This window comes from Epinephelus lanceolatus, chromosome 8 (genome assembly GCF_041903045.1).
Source record: "Epinephelus lanceolatus isolate andai-2023 chromosome 8, ASM4190304v1, whole genome shotgun sequence".
NCBI lineage: Eukaryota > Metazoa > Chordata > Actinopteri > Perciformes > Serranidae > Epinephelus > Epinephelus lanceolatus.
This window is the reverse complement of record NC_135741.1, coordinates 36,893,143-36,905,964: the sequence shown is the minus strand read 5'-3', so window position 1 is coordinate 36,905,964 and position 12,822 is coordinate 36,893,143.

Below are 12,822 nucleotides of genomic sequence, written 5' to 3'. Positions count from 1 at the left end.
ATGGGCGAGTTAGCAAGATGCAGTAATAGGATATGAGAGAGAGAGAGAGAGAGAGAGCGAGAGAAGGTGCCCGGTGTATTATAGGGGGGTCCTCCGGCAGACTAGGCCTAAGTCAGCCTAACTAGGGGCTGGTACAAGGCAAGCCTGAGCCAGCCCTAACTATAAGCTTTATCAAAGAGGAAAGTCTTAAGTCTAGTCTTAAATGTGGAGACAGTGTCTGCCTCCCGGACCGAAACAGGAAGATGATTCCACAGGAGAGGAGCCTGATAGCTGAAGGCTCTGGCTCCTGATCTACTTTTGGAGACTTTAGGGACCACGAGTAACCCTGCGTTCTCAGAGCGCAGTGTTCTGGTGGGATAATATGGCACTATGAGCTCTCTAAGATACGACAGAGCTTGACCATTTAGAGCTTTATAAGTTAACAGTAGAATTTTAATCGATTCTGGATTTTACAGGGAGCCAGTGCAGCAAAGCTAAAACAGGAGAAATATGATCTCGTTTCTTAGTTCCTGTTAGTACACGTGCTGCTGCATTCTGAATTAGCTGGAGAGTTTTTAAGGACTTACTAGAGCTACCTGATAATAGAGAGTTACAGTAATCCAGCCTAGAGGTAACAAAAGCGTGGACCAATTTTTCTGCATCTTTTCGGGTCAGGATAGGCCTAATTTTCGCAATATTACGCAGATGAAAAAATGCAGTCCGTGAGGTTTGTTTTAAACGAGAATTAAAAGACAGATCTTGATCAAATATTACTCCGAGGTTTCTTACGGTAGTGCTAGAGGCCAGAGCAATGCCATCTAGAGAAACTATGTCATCAGATAAAGAGTCTCTGAGTTGTTTGGGGCCAAGAACAATAACTTCAGTTTTGTCTGAATTTAACATCAGGAAATTGGTGCTCATCCAGGTTTTTATGTCTTTAAGGCAGTTATGAAGTTTAGTTAATTGATTACTTTCTTCTGGCTTCATCAATAAATATAACTGAGTATCATCCGCATAACAATGGAAATTTACAGAGTGATTTCTAATGATGTTACCTAAAGGAAGCATATATAGAGTAAATAGGATTGGTCCGAGCACAGAACCTTGCGGAACTCCAAAACAAACTTTGGTACGTAAGGATGATTCATTATGAATGTCAACAAACTGAAAACGATCAGATAAATAAGATTTAAACCAGCTCAGTGCAGAACCTTTTAGGCCAATTAAGTGTTCCAGTCTCTGCAGTAGAATTTGATGGTCAATTGTGTCAAACACCGCACTAAGATCTAATAAAACAAGTACAGAGACAAGTCCTTTGTCTGAAGCAATCAGAAGGTGGTTTTTTTGTACTCTTCAATTAGATCAAAGTCTTAACTGTTAAACCTTGTAATGGGCCAACCTCCCAGAGGATTTTTTTTTGTCAAAAGATGTCAGAAGTGAGAGAATCAAAATACTTTTTTTAATTCATTTTTTATTACCATAATTCTTATAGATTTTTGAATTAGAAGGACTGTGGAGTTGACCTGTTATGGTGGATACTCACTCAATGTAATGGAATTATAAAAAAAAAAATACAAAGTTTACCGGTACTTGAGCAGCATTCCCACTTTTTTGGAAACTGGGAAGTGAAACAGGAGTCTTTGAGATATCGCTAACATCTTTAATGCCTGATTAAACTGTGTTTTTGTAGAAATCTGAAAAAAATCTGGGACACATCTTTAAAGGTTTTAACACTTTTTGTAACTGTTTGACAATGTGAATTTTTGTCTGGGCCAAGGGTGTTCTCTGGCTCAGGCCAAGTTTTAAAGTAAAAAACAAAAACAAAAGCAGAACAAAATGTTTTAGAACTATTTATTTCATATAAATCAATCATTTAAAAATAATATTTCACCCCCAAAATAAAATATCCATCTATCTGGCTCCATCCACCCATAGCCCAACAGAGGGGTGCTTCGGGGATACATTAACCTGACGTCCCATGCAGGGCTTAGTCTATACTAACAGCTTAATGCACACACACTCAGCTCTGCCATCACAATCCCTAACACGTGAGCAGAATACTCCCACTTGACTGGCTGCTTCTTTACCACCATTAAAGACCAGTGTATATGCACTCACACACATGGGCAGAGATGATAAGGCATTCACATAGATACACCCAGATGGACACACACACAGACACACATTTGAGCAGCTAAGAAGGATTGGTGGTAAATCAATGTGGTGCTGGACTTTGGATGCAGGAGTGTGCCTGAAATCAATCCAGCAGGATGTAATACTGTCTGATTATACAGAATGGCGTCACCGGTTCAACCTATACCCCATATAGCTCATTGGAAGTAGGTCAACCACACAGAAAGAAATTAATTTTGCATGACTATTTGTTTTCAGCTCCCTGCTCTGTGATTTACAAGTTCACACAGTCAGTCCTGTATTAAATCATGTGAAGGGCAAATCATCTTACCTGTGATGAAAAAAAATCTAATCACTACACAGAAAATTGAAAGACCACGAGCAATGAAATGAAAGACGTTTTCTCACTTTAATAATCAAATTCCAGTTGCTTGTTTTCTTGACAGATGGTGTGACATGTCGAAAAGTACAAGTGTGAATATACCACACTGATACACATAATGCAGTACGTGCTGCACAGGCAGAGTCTCACATAAGCACACACAGAAGTAGATCTTTGTTTGCTTCTCCCCCCTGTAATCTCAGTCTGTCTAATTGGGGCTAAATCCTATTTTAGAGATAATCTCAACTTTTGCCTAATTAGAGTTGGTCAACAACCAGACCCCAGCAAAACGGACTGTGTGGTGTATGCTTTTTTTCATGCATTGTAGTAGATCCTAATTTCATAGTATCCTAGTTTTCATTCATTTTATTCAAGCCATTTATGTGAAGGCTACTGCACCTGTTGTACTTCTGCTACTGTGACACTTAAATTCCTCAGCGCAGTCACCTGAAGAAAATGTTGTCATTGTATGTCTGTGCAAACCACAGATACATTACATTTATATGTTTCATATGTATCATATTATGTTCCTAAAGGGATGTAGTATATGAGATGGAGGGAATGGTGGATGGTGTGTTACATAGCCAAGGCGCCTGCCAAGATACAGACCACTGTTTGAGACTGACAAACAGCAAAATCAGTTGTGTTTTGGAAAGTCATCGCTGTGTTTTCAGTAGCTTTTTAGCCAATAAAGGTGGGTGTATTTTAATGTAGTGTTGCTGTGTTTCGCATTTTAACCAAAACATGAGCTTTTCCTAACCATAACCAAATGGTTATTGTACCTAAACATAGCCATACATTAACCACAGCATTGCTGAAATGTAATGCATGTATCTGTGGTTTAAAGAAATGTACAGTGCCAACATTTAGTCTGGTGGTTGGGTTGTCATTTCCCTGAATGGGATCAATAAAAATAATCAGACAGCAAGGCATTTCTTTATTGCGTTAAGGGGTCACTGCTACGAAGAAGGTTTACAGAACCTGACCTGGACGCAGTCCAAACAGCGGGTCAGTGGGTTGTCGGTAGAGTTACCTTTGGTCCAGTTTTAGATTTTGTTCACTTTTAAATCAGTTAACAGGACAAATATAAGATAAAAACTCAAATCAGTTCCCAAAGATGATCATTTTAAAGCTTTTTTAAAAATAACTTTATTGACATCTATCCATCAGATTCATGTAGATTAGATGAGATGACACATTTCTGTGGTATTATACACTGTATATAGAAACTCAGCTGAAAAGTACAATACCAAAGCATGGTGAACATGTGCATGTGGAGAAAAACAAAGTTTAAATTTAGAACATACTCCACATGTTCCGAGTCCAGAGTACAACCTGAGGAAACAATGAAAATTGAATTTAAAGAAGGTTAATTACAACATTAGTGGACAGTTGTATTGTTATGCTGCTATCAATACAATACAAACAAAACTGCAACCCAAAGGTGCATGTGTGTGTGTATTTATTTCATTTCTATAGTTAATGAATTTATAAGTAAAGCCTGAAGCATCAGCAGTTTAGGAAACTGTATGACAAGCTAGAAATTCAGAGCAAAAAAAGTCATCAAGTGCATTATTTAAAAAAAAAACACATGCCAGTCATTTTTCAAATCCTTTCTAAATACAACATTAAAGTAATAGCGCTGGCCTGGTGATTATTGCTTTGGGCAATTACAGTGAAATGGGAAGTGGAGAAAGGGAACAAAAGAACTGTGATTTTAACCATTATATACATGTGATAAGACATGTCAGTCATAAGGGTTTTTAAAGGCTTGTTAAAAGCATGATGTGAATTTTCAGGGCATTCTTTTCTTCACACATCGCTGAGGTCAGTTTGGCTGAAATGAAATTTATAATGTAAGACACTTTGAGATTCTTGTCTAAATTGTAGTTGATTTATACCATTGTTACACTCAACCTACTGCTAAAGATTTATCTTAGTGTCAGTGGGTAGACGCTTCTTCCACTATCTTGGAGGATGTCCTGGCCAACCTCGTCAGGCTACTAAATTCTTTTAAGTAAATCTCTTCCTCCTTATCACATTCCTTGAGCCAGTTTATTACAGTGGGGAAAAACAGATTCCACAGTTAATAATAAATCAAAATTAGCATAAAATAACATGAGCTATCACGATCTCTTTTGTCTCTCTATTTTATTCTGTCTTTTTTTTTCTTTTACCCTATTGAGCTTCCTTTTCCTTTGTTCGTGTTTGGTGTGGTTTGCCTGGTTTGGTTTCAGACGGATGAGACTGACAGGAGGTGGTTCCCAAGTTAACTGCCGAGAAGGTTTGTTATTGGTTGAAAAATTTACTTTGGAGATGAAACTGGACACAGAGTGTATTGGGAAACTTGAGCTTGTTTTATTTACCCCTCCAGTCTTTTTTCAGCTTACAGTGTTCCCAAAAGTCTGCTCTAATATGAACCTGTGAATGAAGCTCTTTAGAAAATGTGTGTTTACTGCCAGGTATCAGTGTCTGTGGTGTGCATAGACTATCAAAGGGCTGGAGGACAACAAGGGACACCTCTGCTGCGTGCAGGTGTAGGGTTAGGTAAGGTTACGATTTCATTTTTGTGCTTAAGTTACAACTGGGCCTCTCAAATGTCACATTAGGCAAACATGAAAAGCGGAAGTATCTAATTAGTGCTGATAAAGTGCTAATAAAGGTCTCAAAAATGTCACTTAGAACCAAAACAACAGAGGCATAGCTGAACAAATGATAGCCAACATGTGTGGTGAACACAGAACAGATGTGAGGCAGAATGCATTAAAAAATGTAGCCCTCATCTGAACTTAAAATATTTTGCACAGCACCTCCAAAAGCCCACATTAATGTCTCCAGGTGCACTTTAAAGTGTCTCATGAGGTTTTTCTTTCAACAGCCCCTCTCCTGACATGACAACACAGTCACTCCCTCTCTGGCATTATAGGTGAAGTGTGTCCAAATATCAGCCTTCTGAGCCAGCATGCGTATTATTCACCACCCTCTGATGTCAGCCAAGCTCTGAAAATTTACGGTGTGTAGCTCCAGCACTGCTGGTACTGCAGGTGCACATGAAAGAGGAAATGCAGTGTCCAATGACAATGAGACACACATAAAAAAGATTGTGTGTATAAAATATTTTATGGATCAACTGCTGTCTTTTAGTGATGATACAGAGTTTGTTGTTTGTTTCTAGCTACACTATAGGGACTTTAGCCTCTTGGCTCATCACTTTGATCCAGACTGAAACAACTATCCGATGTATTGCCATGAGCCTTTGTGCAGGCATTGTTAGTCCTTAAAATATGAAGCCTACTGAGGCTGCAGATTCCCAAGAGTACCCAGCTGCAGGCAAGACGGCGGACAAGGGTGCCACCATATATCCAATCCATATCGGAAGTCCATACCGGAAGTTAATCTTCTTCATGTCTACATACTGGAAGTCCATATGTTGTATACATACCAGAGGTCAGTTTTTTGTTGTGTTTTTTCTCCCAGAAGTCGGTTTTTAAGTCTGTCTTTTTTATATTATTTATTTTAGCAATACATTTACAAACTTTGAAGCAGTCAACAATTATATATATATATATATGATAAAATAAATAAATAAATGAATAATAATAATAATAATAATAATAATAATAATAATAATAATAACTATTAAATGAACGTAATAATTAGATTGTCATATTGTCAGATGTATTCTATCATATTTCAGGAACACATGTAAACACAATACACTATTGTACTGGCAATATAAAGAAGTAGACTTGGAGTTCTCTTTTTTGTGAACAAGTTTTTATTCCAGATATCCATATCAATCTCAAAAGTAGAAAAAAAAAACAAAGAAAAAAAATGGAAAAACAGTAAAATAATTTATTTGTTTGGTCTATAAAATGTAAGAAAATGGTATAAAATGTCAACCACTGTTCCACAAATCACAAGATCCCAAGATGCAACCTAAAATGTCTTGTTTTGACCCAAACAAATATCATTAAACATTACTGTTACATGTAGAAGTATATGATCTCAAACAGATACTTCTCATCAACATACCGTGGAAATGAACTGCATTTTCTGTATGGTTTTTCAGGTGCCTCTGGATCGCACTCTCATTTTTGGTTTTAAATTTGGGGCAGAGGGGATACACAAACTCAGATGGTGAAAGGGTTGTGTGCCCCAGACTGGCTTCGTCACTCAAAATAGAGGGGTGCATCTGAAAAAAAGAGAAGTCAATCAACATTGATGGCTGGAAAACATACTCAACATCAGCCATATTTTACCGATCTAAAGGACTCATGGTGAAGGAGGCACTACAGCTATTTATGTATCCACATATGTATGTGTATTAAGTGTTCTGCATTACTAAAACATAATACAAATGTATTTTTTGCAGACACCCGGGGCTATGTATACGTTATTTATCTGACCCGGTTAACCCTCGGAGGTCGCTCATGTCGTATACCACATAAGACGACTCTCGTTACTAGGGAAAAAAAAGATGTATAGATGTATATAACTTGATTGAGCAGTACAGCGTTGAGGTTATACAAGCATTAATACACAAGGAGGCCAGGCGAACCAAAAATTGAAAAAAAAAAAAAAACAACTTGTGTGCAGTGAGTGTGCGCAAAGATGTTTTACACCACAACACACCAAAAAGCAGAGGAACACATATTTACCCCACCGCAAACTACACATCTAAATTAACCAACACATCAAGCGAGGGCAGTAATAGTCTCTGACCAACATTAACAGTCTTTGCACACAGACATTGATGATAGGGAGCACAACAGACCTTGAGCAGCTAACGTTAAGTTAATACCAATCAAGCCCTTGTTTTTACACAACAAATGTAGCTAAACCCACCATCCAGTGGTAGTAATTTGTGCGTGCCGAGATTCCCCAAGATAGACGTCCCCCTAATTATTCCATACATTACGTAGAATTGCATCTTAGAGAACATAACACACGTGTTAAAAGATAATGAAGATGATGGCACGTGTAAATGCAGCAGCTTGGTATTCTATGCTAGTGCTAGCTACTAGCTAGTATTGCTAGTGCTAAGTGCCCAACAGAATTTGGTTGTACAATGTATAATGACAATAAAGTTGTCTAATTCTAATAATTAAAATACTTGTCCCCCTACCGCTCTTTCTCTTACTCGTGTGTGTATTGTTCATATATGGCAGTGAAGGTTTCTGATCGGATAGGGGCGGGGCGGATGTTACATGTTTACGTTTACCGGAAGAAAACACTGTAGTCCTCATTCCGGATAACAAGATGCTTGATGACGCCATTCATAGTGCCTTTTTCCGGCTTGTTTTGCTTATATTCTTGAAGCAGCAGTACGACAACAACCTTGTTCTGCTAATGCTTCGTCTGTTGAGGAGGAGAAGGGAGGTAGAAGGTCGAAGAATGGAAATAGAAGACTGCTCGGGACCATCTCTTGTTTTTAGAAGCTGCCATCTTGTTGCGCGCGCGCTACATACGTCATCACGCCAGAAGGGCAAGGAAATGAGCATGCACAGAAAGACCGGAATGAACATAAAGAGGAATGAGTGTATACATGCGCACAAAATTCTTTCATTCGGAATGACAAACGGAATAAACCACCCCCTTTAATCAGATTTAATTTTCAATCGGAATGGCCTTTCATTCCAATTAAAAGTGGAATTAAACTGTCCATGTAAACGTACTGATGCATAGCCATGCCAACATACTGGATTTAAGAGGGTTTTAAGAGAGGAGTGTAGAAAAGTAAAAACAAGTAAACAATGGTGATATTAACAAGACAAGATGACGTCTATGTCATCAGTAAAACTGGTGGAGTTGGCGGACTCAAAGGTCTGGACCCAGGCCCAGCGTTAGTCCTGCCTGTGACGCTGATCGGCAAATGCTGCATTCGCATGGAATCAGGCAGATGTTAGCTGGCAGACTGACAACACCGTCTGGATGGCACAGGAAAAACAAACAAACCGGAATGGCAGGATAGTAAAATGAAACACAGATGACGAAATGTTGGGGTGATGTTGTATTGTTTGCATAGAATGGGTGGCACGGTTAGCATTGTCTCCTCACAGCAAGAGGGTTTGTGGTTCGAACCTGGGTCAGGGGGTTCGAGCACCAGGGTCGGGGAGGCCCTCTGTGTGGAGCTTGCATGTTCTCCCTGTGTCAACATGGGCTTTCTGTGGGTACCCCAAGACATGCAGACTGAATTAAATTGGCCGTAGGTGTGAATGTGAGTGTGAGTGGTTGTCTGTGTGCGTGTCAGCCCTGTGTGATAGTATGGCAACCTATGTAGGCTCTCGCCCAGTGTCAACTGGGTTAGGGTCCATGGAAGACATCAAAGTTAAAATATTCTAAATTTGGACAGCAGTGTTGTCTACTTTTACTGTTGCCAGTATTGTCTGCCAGACTAATTTTACCGTCCTGCTCTCATCCACTAAAATGACATCCGGTTTGCCTGATTCCACGTGAAAGCAGCATAATCATTAGTTCCCCTGCGGCGCTAACTGGATCGATTGTCTTCAATCAAGAAACTGGTGTCTTGTCATGATGCCAGACTATTCAGTCTTGAGTAGGGGGATTCAAAGGTCTGGACCCAGGTAATGGTAGGTACATTACCTGCTAAACATCAGCATTTGTCATTGTAAGCAGGTTAGCCAGCTTAGTTAGCAATAAGCTCCAAGCACCACTGTGCCTAAGTACAGCCTCTTAGTGCTAGCGTGGCTGTAGATTCTTGGTCTTTTTTCAAACTCCATTTTTGTCTCCTTGTTATTTCCAACAATAACAGATATGTCATCGTTTTTCATTGCTGATATCATTTTCATATCCTCACTGTCTCTTTGTCTTGGCAAAAAGACCTTGACTAATACAGAGTTTTGTCACAGCTTAGTAAAGAAAATTACCAAAATATGGGCAGTTTATTAGCAAACGCTAAAAGCTTATTGAGAAACCCTATCTGTTTACCTAGTGCCGTTTTCTAAAGGCGAACCACTGATCCTGTTGATGTGATTCACCTCCTACATTCTGAAATGTCTTAGCACACTGTGGAGACTACATCAACTCATGTAAGCACTGCACCTCAAAGGGATTCTGCTATGAGGCAACAAGCCCAAAAAATCAATTTCCTAGTGAACCCTTGTTAATAAGAGCACTCCAATGTATCATGCATGTTATTGGTGTCTCCTCCTGCTGTCTCTTGTTGGCTGTACATAGTGACCTGGCTGTCACTGTGACCTCACATGCTCTGATTGGATCCTGCAACCTCACTTCAACCTGGCAGGAAAGCACGGATAGTGTTTATGTAACACATACAGCCTCAGATTAGCACCTTTGGACCTCATCCCCTTCCCATTCTCGCTTTTATAATCTCCCTTGATCTCATTTTAACACCTCTCTCACTCTCTTTCTCTAGTTGGCAGGATGTGGTCTCATGGCAACCCACATCTTAATGATTTTTTTTCTTTCACACTCAAACACCAACTGTTGGTCACCCCCTCGCTTTCTATTTCCTCCTCTTATCATGCTTCCTTCATGACAAAAATCCTGTGTGTGCGTCTTAATATACAGTTTGTGAACACCCCCTCAGTTCCCCTGGGCAGAGACTGGCCTTTTCCCTCAGTGTCTCCACATCTCTTCCTCCTTGTCTTTGTTTTCTCCATTATCTCCCTCTCCTTCCTCTCTCTCTCCCACATGCAAAGCTCCTTTACCGCAGTTCTGTCACATGTGATCTTGTCACTCTGTGTCCTTGCTTCACGCCTGCCTGGATGTGGTGAGAGTCTCCCTGTTCGACCTCCACAGAGGAGACAAAAGCAATGTAAATAAAAACAGTCATCCTCAGCTCTGGCATACTGCTGGGGTGGAATTTACTGCTACAACACACTGTTGACCATTATTAGGAATATTAATCTGATACCCAAAGGAGATCGTGACTTCAGATGTTGTGTTGGTCACAGATGTTTTTCAAGGAATATTTAATTCACAGCATGATTAATGGTATGTCAGTTACTCATGCTGTGTTATGTTCAGTTTGTGAAGAAGGTGTTGTTTTTCTCACATGCCTTTACGTGGAACGAAGAATCCAAAAACCGAGAAAATTCTTGATGGACTGAAGTAAAAGGGAGACTGCATTTAGCAACAGCAAAACTATATCAAAACATTTGTTTACAAGCTCTCACAACTGGTGCAATCTCATTTATCCTATTGTATGTTCAGTATCCCAAACAATATATTCTCATGTTTGGTGCACTGGGTGCTTTGGTGGTTGATGTTCTGGACACCATGTCAAGTTCTGCCTGTGACATGCATTGTCTTCTTTCAGAATGCGCTAACATTTCACAGAAAATTTACTGTTTACATACAGTCTCTTTAAGAAACAAAAAAACACTATGTTGGTACACCGCAAATTGACGTTTTTTCCTTTCACAACAAACGCATGTGGTTGGGTTTAGGCAACAAAAACATGTGGTTGGGTTTCGACAACAAAGCACGTGGTAAGGTTTAGGAAAAAAGAACAGGGATTGGCCTTATAATCTTATGGGACACAAACACTGCTCTCCCGAGTGAAAGTCAGTTTTCGTTTGACCCATCCACCACCCCTCTCGCCCTCCCCACTCAGACTTTTGCCACCTTAACTTTCGTCCTTGTCCCACCACTTTTCCCCCTGACACCGCCAGACGCTGTTAAACTATAATGGCGACCAGCTGCATATCATGCCGATGGTAAAGAATGGCTTTTTTTGTCAGTGTCTGACGCTGCAAGTCACTGTCCAAGCACTGGATTTCGATGATTTTGGAGTGAGACCAGGTTCCCCAAACACATGCATTTTCAATAAAACCATAATATTTAAACACTTCTATGCTTCATGCATGGACAGGCAACAGGCTTGGACGACTGGGCGACTGGATAAATGTGACTGTGGTTATATGGCAGCAGTTGTGTGAGAGTTTGTAAAACGAATGTTTTGATATAGTTTGCTGTTGTTAGACGTGGCCCCCATTTACTTCAGTTCGTAAAGAATTTTCTCCTTTTTTGGATTCTTTGTTCACCATGGAGGCTTGCAAGAAAAACAAAGCTGTCCACTCAAATTCAATGTAACTTGATGTGAGTAACTGATATACAAGTGATCATTTTGTGGGTGAAGTGTTCCTTTAAGCAATGTTGTAGTGTTAGTTGATGAGGAGGGTGTACCACTAGGTATATGGGTAGTTTATCTTGGAGGAAGTTGGTATACTCTTCTATATATTCCAACTGCTTTTTGGCTGATAGGTGGGTGTACTGTCAATGGCCAGAAAAGAGGTGGGTGAACCCCGTATACCTGCATACCATATACCTTGCCATGTTTTCATTGTTGTTACCTTGAGATATCAGACATGCTGTGCTTTTTTGATCATCGCATTGTTGCTCAAGAGTTTATTTTTAGCTTCCTCAAACAGAACTGACTGTACTTCAGTCACAGTCAGGCACAGACACTGTGTCAACAACATTCAGAAATGTCAATGACAATTGAGAATGAAATAAAATAGAAATGAAATGGCATGTTTAGCTGCAAAATCATCATAAATTTGTTATCTTCAGATAATGACATAGGTATGATCATTGGAAAATAATGTGATCTACAGAGATAAGAACATGGATAGTGAGTTCTCTTCATTGTGCTACTTTCAGGCCACTGTGCATGTGAGGACAGTTTGGCACATTTTTACTGTAACATATTGAAAATGTTCAGTATGTTATTTTATCACCTCCATTTTCCCTCCCTTTCTCTACAATACTTCAGTTTGGCTGAGCGGACCACATAGAGGGTTTTCTCTAATAATCTAATAAAATACAATATTGGAAACACGACAATTCGCAAGATTTCACAATAAACACTCCTGTCACTGCTGTGTTTAATTTGTCCCTGGACTGTCCTTGGTTCCAGCCTGAATGCTTGCTGTCACACAGCTGTCCTGCATTTCTCCTCTCTTTTGTTCCGACTGTCTCATCTATTTACTGTCTGTGCTGTAATCAATGTGTAGAATAAAGGGTTGCGGCAGCCCTTTAAAAGGAACATTATTAACCTACCCAGGCACTCTGATGTGTGTGTAGTGCTCAGGACGTGATTATATCTGTACTTACTGACCATGGACCACATGAGAAAATAACTTCCAAATAATGTAAATGTGTTTGCTTATTTTGCAGGTTTATCTAAAGCAAGTATGTACTTTTGCTAAAAAGCAATGTGGTAAGTGGCAACTCCTAGCATTTCCCAAGGTTCTCTGAAGTCAGTGGCTTTAATAACTTTGGTGAAAAACACCATATACAACAAGATAATAACAGCACTTTAGCAGAATTAAAGGGAA